We start from the raw sequence: 11576 nt of genomic DNA, 5'->3' as shown, positions 1-11576 counted from the left end.
GTGTGTGCTTGTGTGTGATTTTGTGTGTGATTTTGTGTGTGATTGTGTGTGATTTTGTGTGTGCTTGTGTGTGATTTTGTGTGTGCTTGTGTGTGATTTTGTGTGTGATTTTGTGTGTGCTTGTGTGTGATTTTGTGTGTGATTTTGTGTGTGCTTGTGTGTGATTTTGTGTGTGATTTTGTGTGTGCTTGTGTGTGATTTTGTGTGTGCTTGTGTGTGATTTTGTGTGTGCTTGTGTGTGATTTTGTGTGTGCTTGTGTGTGATTTTGTGTGTGATTTTGTGTGTGCTTGTGTGTGATTTTGTGTGTGCTTGTGTGAGATTTTGTGTGTGCTTGTGTGTGATTTTGTGTGTGATTTTGTGTGTGCTTGTGTGTGATTTTGTGTGTGCTTGTGTGTGATTTTGTGTATGATTTTGTGTGTGCTTGTGTGTGATTTTGTGTGTGCTTGTGTGTGATTTTGTGTGTGCTTGTGTGTGATTTTGTGTGTGCTTGTGTGTGATTTTGTGTGTGATTTTGTGTGTGCTTGTGTGTGCTTGTGTGTGATTTTGTGTGTGCTTGTGTGTGCTTGTGTGATTTTGTGTGTGCTTGTGTGTGATTTTGTGTGTGCTTGTGTGTGATTTTGTGTGTGATTTTGTGTGTGCTTGTGTGTGATTTTGTGTGTGCTTGTGTGTGATTTTGTGTGTGCTTGTGTGTGATTTTGTGTGTGATTTTGTGTGTGCTTGTGTGTGATTTTGTGTGTGCTTGTGTGTGATTTTGTGTGTGCTTGTGTGTGATTTTGTGTGTGCTTGTGTGTGATTTTGTGTGTGATTTTGTGTGTGCTTGTGTGTGATTTTGTGTGTGTGCTTGTGTGTGATTTTGTGTGTGCTTGTGTGTGATTTTGTGTGTGCTTGTGTGTGATTTTGTGTGTGCTTGTGTGTGATTTTGTGTGTGCTTGTATGTGTATATATTTTACATTTTTACTATAAATATGCAAATAAATGTTGCAATTGATTATACATGCATTACAACGTTCTTCTATTATATTTTCAGTATAAATTATTTGCTTAATTCATTTTGTTTTTCACTTTAGTAAAATATAGTGTATTTGATTATATATTTTAGTAAAGAATACATATTAGTTGTATATAATAAAGGTGGTTTAAATACATTAAATACAAATTTTCATACTTTTTATAGGTTGAAGGTGGTTTCAATAAAAACAAACATGCAAGTGTATCAACTAAACTAAAGCTTATTCCTTCATGAAAGAACTTTTTTGCAAAAATACCCGTCAAAGTTGTGAAAAGTTATTAAATGCTTTCATTTCAATCATTTTTGGTCTACAGAAAAGTAAATAACTTTTTCTCATAACTGAAGTTTAAATAATTTTTAAAGAAGTTTTTCTCTGGTCACTTTATTTTATATATATATATATATATATATATATATATATATATATATATATATATATATATATATATATTTATATATATATATATATCAATTTATAAGTTTTACTAGCAACATTTTTAAAAAGGCTCCTTAAAAATGCTACTCTATCCGCAATATAGGAATACCTTAGCTATGACACTGAAATCTTTTGAAATTTAACTCTCAAAAACTTATTTTATAAACGAATTTGCGAAAGATGGTAAGGTTTTGCAATGTTTTTTTAATTTTTTTTATTAATATTAAAAAATGTTTTTCTACAAGTTTGTTGTTGTACCTACTATATATACAATGTATGCATATACTCATTTGTATGTTTTTATAGATTTTTATTGCAAGTTTTATTTTTAAAATTTTTATAAAATATTATTTGTAAAATAAAATTGAGTTTTTTATTTTCAGAAAAAAAACTCAAAGTAATATGAGTATGATTTCATAGATTCTTCTTGGTTAGTGGTATAGATAACCTCATAAGTAGTTTCCTTATTTAGTTATGACATTTATATAGGCTAGCACTAGTAACACTGTTAAGAAATTTGTTCTAAACAAACACATGGATGCAGAATTGTAATTGGAACAACGTAAGTTGCGCCTTTTGAGCCTCTCCTCCTCAGCCTCTCCTACGTAAACGTAGAAAGTTAAGTTAGTGCAAAATCAATAGTTTTACAGTTTATTTTTAAAATCGAGGATAAAATCACCAATTATATTTTAGAGCAACTTTTTTTAAAAATATTTTTTTGTTCACCAGATATTGTCCATCAAATTTGACAAATATTTTTGCAATATAGACCAAATGGTGTAGAAAGCATTTTTCAACCTAAAAGTAAAACAACGTACATTCTTTTCTATATTCCACTCGATTATTGTTTATTGGCTGGTTCAGAATTTTATTGGCTGGTTCAGAATTTTATTGGCTGGTTCAGAATTTTATTGGCTGGTTCAGAATTGAAAGTTGATAAAATAGGTATAGTAAACATTTCGGTCTGTCTAAACTTCATGCTTCAAAAGTACGCGATAAATGATTTTTTGTTATTTTTTGATTTTCACTTGAAGCCGAGAATATATTTTAATTTTTTTTTCTTTTTTTTTTTTGTTTGTTACAAATCTTCATCTAGTATAGTATCTAAAAATACAAACATAATTATGAGTAATTAGGGGTCGTCCATAAAGTACGTTCGCTCATCGGGGGAGGGGGAAGGTCTTCAAAAAGCGTATGAGGGGGGGGGGGGAGGGTTCAATTTTAAAGTACGTACTTCGATTTTCTAATTTATCACAATTAACCAGCTAATCAGTAGAAAAGTTATATTCTGACTAAAGACCCTAGTTTGCCAACATAAAAAGATGTACGGTATAGGGAGTAGAGGGCATAGTCTCCCTCTATGCACACACATGTATGGGCGCCCTCAGGACTTTTTGATGTTCCAGATAGGACACTTTCACATTGTGCAAACTCCAAACTTAAGTTTGTTTATACCTATGCTAAACGAGGAAGCCTTGCAAAATATTGGGATGGCAGAGGCCTGTGAACAAAAAGCCCTAAAAACCCAAAAATTTTCAACTTTACCATTTAAAACTAAATTTAAATTTATCGACAGATTTTAAATTTTGTAAAAAAATATTTTAAATTACAAAAGTTATGACCATGCAAATTTTCCTACCCCAAAATGAGAGGGGTGTAAATTTTGCATGGTCATAACTTTCGTAATTTACAATATTTTTCTACAAAAATTAAAGTCTGTCGATAAATTTAAATTTAGTTTTACATGGTAAAGTTGAAAAATTTTCTACATTTTGCCCTCACGTATGGGCAGGGAATGGGGGGAGGCAAAAGTTTTAGAGCTTTTTGTTCCCAGGCCTCCGCTATCCCAATTTTCTGCAAGTTTTCTTTTTCGACAAAAACAGGTTTTAGCAGGGCTAAAACTTGTTTTTGTCGACTTTAGGGTTTTTTTTCAATTAACTTTTTTTTTTCAATTAACTTTTTTGAGAAAAAAAAGTTTGGGGGGAAGGGGGATTTGAAAAACGTACGTACTTTTTAAAGGGGGTGGGGACTTAAAAGTACGCATGGCAACAGGGAGGAAGGGGAGTTCAAGTTTCAAAATTTTAGGCGTACGTACTTTATGGACGACCCCTTAAGGGATTAGTCTAAAAATCTTATTCAAGTTGATTAGCGCAATTTTTGTGACCTTATAACAACTAAAGCCCTGGGTTTTGAGCAAAAGATTTTTTTTCGAAAATGGGTATTGAACCTTTATTAACCAAATTTGAAAAAATACCTATGGGGTATTGCAATAAGAAACAAAAATATATATTATAATATATATTTTTGCACAATAGTGATCCTCTGTAAAATTGTCTTTAATATGCTGTTGCTAATCATACTAAAAGGTCAGTACCAAAATATTTTCGAAAAAATCTTTGTTTTCTAGATATTATATTATTTTGACAAATATTTTAGGATTATTGACTAAATTGTGCCAAACGCCTTTTCAAACTTGAAATTTGAACAGCCGTGGCGCTGTTGTAGCGCACTTACCTCAGAGTCAAAGGATACGTGTTTCGAACGCCACCTCTGGGCAAGTTTTGCGACATCGGTTAGAAAGGATACGTGAGCTTCCTATTAAATACTCTTCCACGGTACTCTGTGATTAGACCGTAAGACCTCTTGAAGCACCTTAAAATTAAAAAAAAAGAAAAAGAAAAAGGTCCATACTTTCCAATGGCTACATCATTTGATTATTATATATTAGCTAGTTAAGAGCTAAAATCGGATAAAACACATATGTTTGATAGCTTGTTTAAATATCTATAAAAGTAGAGGAAAGGGGGGCAACTTTGAACGGGGGCAGCTTTGAAAAAATGCATTTTGAAGCGTTTTTATATTTAAGCTTAATAAAACAAGATATTTTGTGAAGTTAATATTTAGCCTAATATAACCTGTCACCTGTTTTTCCTGATATTTTGCTTAAATTGGACAAATTATTTAATTGATTTGTTTTTGAGGACAAACCGTAAACATTTTGATGTAAAGTTGTAAGATTTTCCTGACCACGTTTTTTACTTGTGAGATGCTTAATGTTATTTATAATATAGAATAATTCATAACATTTACAATTAAGCAGAAAGTATCAATAGTTGAGATAATTTTGTTTGAAAAAATCATTTTTTATTATTTAAAATGCTGTTGAAGCAGTTTTGAATAAAACAAATGGGGCACCTTTGAATCGTTTAAACTTCTCGCACTGTATTGCTTGATTACTACGGACACTAGTCAAATGTAGTAGGTTTAGGTTGAAAATTTGATTACTTCAAAAATTTTAGTTTCATAATATTAAGAAATGGTAAACTGACTGATCTATGAAGAGAACAAATTGTTTGGCGTACATCCTGAAAAAAAAATCAACTTTTTAGGGAATTGGGGCAAATTTCCCCCTCCCCAAATTTTTAAAAATATTTTTGATGAACACTTTAAAATTATTATATTTCTTCAAAAAATGTTTTAGCTTTTACTTGTTAAAATATAAAAAGGTCCTGAATTGCTAATCTAAATGATTTTTAAAAAGATTTATAGAGCATTAAAATAACAAATATGTATAATATAATACAATTATAATGTCTAAGACATAATAAAATAATTAGAATATACAGGGTGACCAGAAAAAATTTTAGAATGTCAAATAAACGTAGTGCAATTTTGGAGTTGTTTCGCATAGGAATGCGTCAATGTGATATTGTTTGCTAGCTTAATGTGCCTAAGCAAACTGTGTTAAACCGGAATGAAACGTGAATCGGTGCGACAAATGGCAAAGAGGGAGCTTAACCTCATGCCTTACAAGCTCTAAAAAGTTCAATAGCTCACCGATGAAAACAAACGTGTGCGGCTCCAGAGATGTCGCCAACTCAAGCGTCGGGCCGGTGCTCAGCGATGGGAGCGCATCCTGTTCACGGGCGAGAAGCTGCTCACCGTCGAGCAGGCGCACAACCACCAAAACGACAGAAGCTGGTCCGCTGAGGCTCCCGGTACGTCGACCATTGTCGAACACTGCTAAAATTCGCGGTCCGTTATGGTCTGGGGCGGAATCTGCGCTGGCGGTAAGATCCCCCTTGTTTTCGTGGATTAAGGAGTCAAAATCAACCAAGAAGTCTACCAACGCGACATTCTCGAGACTGTAGTACTTCCGTAGGCCCAACAGCACTTCGACGATGTGAATTGGACGTTCCAACAGGACTCTGCCCCGGCTCACAAGGCAAAAAAAACTCAATACTGGTGTCGGACCCATTTTCCGGACTTCATCACATCTTCGGAATGGCCGCCCTACTCGCCGGATCTCAACCCGATGGATTACAGCGTGTGATCAATTTTGGAGGCTAGGGACTGTGCTACACGCCACATAAGTTTGGAGTCGCTGAAACAATCGCTGCGTCGAAAAGGGATCGATTGTCGCCAGAAGACCTGCGGCCCATTGCTAAAAATTTCAAGACGCGTTTGGGCTTATGTATCGCCGCGGGAGAAGGCCACTTCGAAACCGGCTGAGAATATTATTGCGGAAGGTCCATGTTGTTGTTATTCATTGTTGTTTTACTTAATTTTTGTTGATTTAATAAAAAATGATTAAAAATGTTTGTCTCCGTTTTTTCTGGCCACCCTGTATTAAAATAAGAAAGTCCATGAAAAATTGAGGTTCAAACTCATAAACAAAATTAAGCTTATGTATAAACTTATAGATAAAGCAACATGATTTATAAATGAATTTATAGAGTATTAAAATAACAAATATTATACAAAATATAATACAAAAAGTATAATTTATAAGACATACAATATTACATAAAAGATAAGTAATCGTATTGTAATAAAAAAATCCAATAAACTTATGGGTTTTACAAATTTTTCACAGACTATTTCACAGACTTTCCAATGATTGATTTATATGAAATCATCTAAACTCTATTGCTTGAGTATTCAACCACTCTCTTCTCAGTAGTTCTCCATGGTTTGATCTGGATTCAGATGTTGAGATGAGCAAATTCTGAACATTGCTCAGCAAATACACCTAATGGCATTCTAATATTGTTTAAGAAAATAACGAGGTGATGTTCAATAATATGACCTTTCCACCCCATTGAGAGATAGTGGTTAAAGTTAATTTTAACATAAATTTCAGTCTCCTAAATCAAAAGTAAAAAATAAATAGCTAGTAAGCCTGTGACAATATTTATAAATAAGAATTGTTTTCATGTTTATTTCTACATCATATTCAATAATTACTTTCCTAAAATTTCTTTTTTTCAAAGTTTTTTTAAAAATTATTTTCAAATTTTAATTTACCTTTAACTTCTTAACATACATTGCAATGGCATCTGCGTAACCCTCATGAAGTTTCATACCAAAGCACTTATCGACAACTTAAATGTCATGGTTAATGTTGAAATTTAATCATATAATTTAAAAATATGTTTTAAATTGAAAAAATAGTTCATACACAAATATGTGTGTGTGTGTGTGTGTGTGTGTGTGTGTTAGGTGTGTGTATAAATTACCTATAGAAAATGATTTTAATCATTTCTATAAGTAGTTATATCCTTCTTATCCATTTTATATCCTTCTTATCATCCAGTTCAACAACTGGATGATAAGAAGGATAATGATCAAAAATATATTGTTCCAAATCAGGCAAAAGCTTCCCAATTTTGTTAGCATTTCTACCATCCAACCCAATTCCATTATATCCCTGCCAAATTATCTCATGGTTACTTAGCCATACAGCAATTTCAGGTTCTTTACATAAAACATCTCTGTAACAATCTTCATCAGCAAATGAAGTTCTGGTGGAGGAACTACATCAAGTACATATGTATCTCCAGCTACATCAAGCATGGATGTATTGACATGGATGTATAACATTTTTGTAGATCTGCATAGAGCATTTCCTAGATCCATTTTCCGCAAAGCTTCCAAACAGCAACTTTAACTTATTGAAAGTTCTCCTAGGTAAACAAGAGTATTTTCCTCCATGTCCTGATAAGCCTAAAATTATATTTAGCAGTTTAAGATCTGCTGCTAAGTAGAACTTAAGTCTGTTGAGCATTATTTTCTCGAAAATTATCTGAAGGTTCACATGATTTTCAGTAACATTTTTGACAAATACCAATACCAGAACTTTATTAACACCAGTATTTTTGTTTTCTTGACAGTCAATATCTGTTTCTATATTAAAAACATTCATAACAAATTTTATATATATATATATATATATATAATATATGTATATATATATATATAATATTAATACAAAATATTTTAAAGTTAGAAATAAAAATATTATAAATTATTAAACTACTTATATCTAAACTTTATCAAAAACATTTTCGTATGTACAAAAATATTTTTTCTACAAATTCTATTAATTAATTTTATTGTTTAAGAAAGTTGAAAAAAAAATTATAAAAAAATTGTATGTCACAATTTTTCTTTGGGAGGGGGGAAATTTGCCCCAATTCCCAAAAGTTGGTTTTCTATTCAGAATGTACGCCAAAAAATTCGTTCTCGTCATAGATCAGTCATTTTACCATTCTTTAATATCATGAAACTAAAATTTTAGAAGTAATCAAATTTTCAACCTAAACCTACTACATTTGACTAGGACGGATTGTCTAATATTAAAATTGGTTCGAAATTATAAAAAAAAGAGAGTGACAGAAGTCATAGAGGAAGATATTAATAATTCTGTTCTCCAAGTTGAAAATGGATTAATGAAGCCAAGTGAAGCTGCTAAAACTTATAATATAAAACGTAATAATTTATATTACAGAATAAAGAAGTATAAAAATTTATCTAAGACCAAGCTCGGTTTGACAGCTAAATATACTTTGGCACAAGTATTCAACAAAGACGAAGAAATAATGTTAAGAGACTACCTAACAAAAAGCACTAAAATGAATTATGGCTTAACATATAAACAAGCAAGAGAATTAGCATTTCATTAAGCTACGAAACTTTGCAAATGTCCAAGTAAATGGATGGAAAAAAAACAAGCTGGTATAGAGGGGTTTCATGAAAAGTCACCAAGAACTTTCACTTAGAAAATCTGAAAATACAAGTTTGTCTTGTTCAACAAGTTTCAATCAGCACAAAATAAATTAGTTTTTTGATAACTATGAAAAAGTTAAAAAAAAAAAATTTCACTTCTGGTAGAATTTATAATATTGACGAAACCAACATTATGACAGTAGTACAAGCACCCCATGTTATAGCATCACGTGGAACAAAACAAGTAGGACAGTGTGTGTCTGCTGAACGTGGACAACTAATTACTATATATGGAATAGGAAATGCCATAGGAAATTTCATTCCACCTGTCTTCATATTTCCAAGAGCACAGTTTCATGACACCATGATAAAAGGAGGACCATCTGGTTGTATTGGTTATGCAGACAGTCCAACAAGTGGCTGGATGACAAGGCCACTGTTTTTAAAGGTTCTAGAACATATAAAAAAACTACTCAGATGTTCAAAAGAGGATCCTGTTTTACTCTTAATGGATAATCATAAAAGCCATTGTACATTAGATGCCATTAATTATTCTTGTGAAAACGGAATGATAGTTCTAACATTTCCTCCTCACTGCACTCATAGAATGCAATCTTTGGATGCGGCAGTTAATGGTCCTTTCAAGCAAGAACTGTTATCTCTCAGAATGATTGGCTTGTATGCAATCAAAGAATAACAATAACAATACATGATTTAGTTGGCATAGTGACACCAGCATATACTACAACATATATTGCCAGAAATATTGTTGCAGGTTTTTCCACATCTGGAATATATCCTTTTTCACGACTTGTTTTCTGCAATGACAACTTTTAAAGTGTTGAAGTAACTAATCGCCCTCTGATAGAAACATTTAGTATAGCTACCTTTGATAATTCACACCAAATTCCTATTACACCTGAAGGCATAGTTATGAAAAAACAAGATTGTATGATTTATTATAAGGATGATGAGCAAAAAATTACAAGCAATGCCTTACAATCACAGTACACAATAACACCTGTATCAGTAAGACCATATCCAAAAGCTCTACCTCGTAAAAAAACTAATAAAGGCAGAAAAAGTGGAAATCTAAGATTCTTACTGACACCCCAGAAAGAGAAGAAATAATTTTTTTTTATCTTTTACGCAAGGCAAGACTTTAAACAAAATTAGATCCTCAAAAACCAAGCTAAAACAAAAAATAATTTAATCTATGTTGAGTCATCTTAACTTTTAATTATTTCGATTTTATATATATATATATATATATATATATATATATATATATATATATATATATATATATATATATATATATATATATATATATATATATATATATATAGGCCTGTAAATCGAGCCGAAAGAGCCAAGCTTACCAGGGCTCGGCTTGGCTTGTTTACATATTAAGAGTGTTCAGGCTCGGCTCGAGCTCGTTTCGAACATGAGATTCTTTGTTCGAGCTCGACTCGTTAAGGATTAGTATTGTTTGGGCTCGGCTCGTTTTACATATTGCTCGAGTTCGACTGGTTTAAAACTCGAAATAATTACACTCTTAAATCCATTAAAAATGGTCTAAAACATATTGGGCCTGTTGGCAAATGACAATAGTCAATAGCAGCCTCACGTAATTAAATTGTTTATATTAATCAATTATTTAGTGTAATAAGAGTTAATTGGGTCATATCTCATATGGTTACACTAACACTATATTTTTATTATATACTAATATATATAATATCACAATTTTATTTATTACATATATACTATTATAACATAAATAAATAAATAAATATATATATATATATATATATATATATATATATATATATATATATATATATATATATATATATGTATATATATATATATATATATATATATATATATATATATTCGAGCTTTAATCGAGCTTTAATCGAGCCTATATGAACGAGCCTATGATATTCAAGCTGGGCTCGTTTAATAAACCAGCCTAATTTTTTGTTCAAGCCCGGCTCGTTTACCATTCAAGCCGAATATGAACGAGCTCTTGTCGAGCCGTTCACAAACACGAGCCAGGATTTACAGCCATATATATATATATATATATATTATATATATATATATATATATATATATATATATATATATTGCACACCCAGATCAAGTGTGCCACAAGACAAAAAGTGTCAAACTGAGAAAATCAGGGTTGAAGTTTTAAGTTTTTATTATTTTTTCCAACTAAGAGTCCCTTTTGCATCTGTCATTTTGTAAACATTCGTTTTAGGCTTGTGGTATTTTGTCACCATGTACATCACATAACATACTATCAAATGACATTCATAACTCAATACCCATAATTTTTGACTTTTGGCACCCTTGATCTGGGTGTACGATATATATAATATATATATATATATATATATATATATATATATATATATATATATATATATATATATATATTTATATATATATATATATATATATATATATATTCTTTATTACATTGATAGTGTTTTTTAAATGTTTTATAATACAATACCATACTAAACAATGCACTAACACAAACATTTGTGTTTTTAAAGTGTAAGGTTTTAATTAGATCAGTGGATGGTTTAATATTTTTACATAACCCTTGTTTTATCTATTGTTACTAATAGAAACTTAAACTTTATTCACAACCATTTACTGGTATAATTTTTATAAGTTTAAAGTTTAATTTTTTTTAAGCTGCTTCTATTTACAACTTAAATAGCTTTATATAACTTTGTTTGATCAACTCTCTAGAGTGATTATAAGATTAAATTGCATTTAAAAAAATATATTTTTACTATTAAAAACCTAAACTTAATGAAATTTAAAAGTAAATCAATGCTTTATTTAAAAAAAAAAATCTCTAGTTATTTCCATTTGCCAGAGATAATTCAAAGCTGCCCCAGGTGTGTTCAAAGCTACCTTAGGTTGGGGCAGTTTTGAACATTTTCATGTGTGTTAAAAAAATAGAAATTCTGACTGAATTTTTAGCTCAGAATTTATTAAAACACTGCAGTTTTGTTCCTTAATCATTGTTATGACTATTTAGAGGAAAAAAAGTGTTTAGAATAATTAAAATATTGATTTATTAAAAAAAGTTT

At 30.8% G+C, this 11576-nt stretch overlaps 1 protein-coding gene and 1 non-coding gene across 3 annotated transcripts in view; one reads left to right on the top strand and one right to left on the bottom strand.

Moving 5' to 3' along the window:
* LOC100210361 (ephrin type-A receptor 4a) overlaps positions 1–1407 on the top strand; it is a 52909-nt gene extending 51502 nt beyond the window's left edge. For both annotated transcript variants that reach the window (XM_065799822.1, XM_065799821.1), the window contains one exon: positions 1176–1407. The gene's annotated coding sequence lies outside the window, so the exon portion shown is untranslated. The remainder of the gene's footprint in view (positions 1–1175) is intronic.
* Positions 1408–6213: 4806 nt separating this feature from the next.
* On the bottom strand, positions 6214–6931 carry LOC124814495 (uncharacterized). The gene is made up of 2 exons (XR_010638803.1): positions 6754–6931; positions 6214–6593 (listed from the first exon to the last, which is right to left on the bottom strand). It is a non-coding gene; the product is annotated as an uncharacterized LOC124814495 (transcript).
* Between the last annotated feature and the right edge of the window lie 4645 nt (positions 6932–11576).

Source organism: Hydra vulgaris, chromosome 06 (assembly GCF_038396675.1).
Source record: "Hydra vulgaris chromosome 06, alternate assembly HydraT2T_AEP".
Classification (NCBI taxonomy): Eukaryota; Metazoa; Cnidaria; class Hydrozoa; order Anthoathecata; family Hydridae; genus Hydra; species Hydra vulgaris.
Note: the sequence above shows the minus strand (reverse complement) of the source record. Positions and strands in the feature narration are given on the sequence as shown.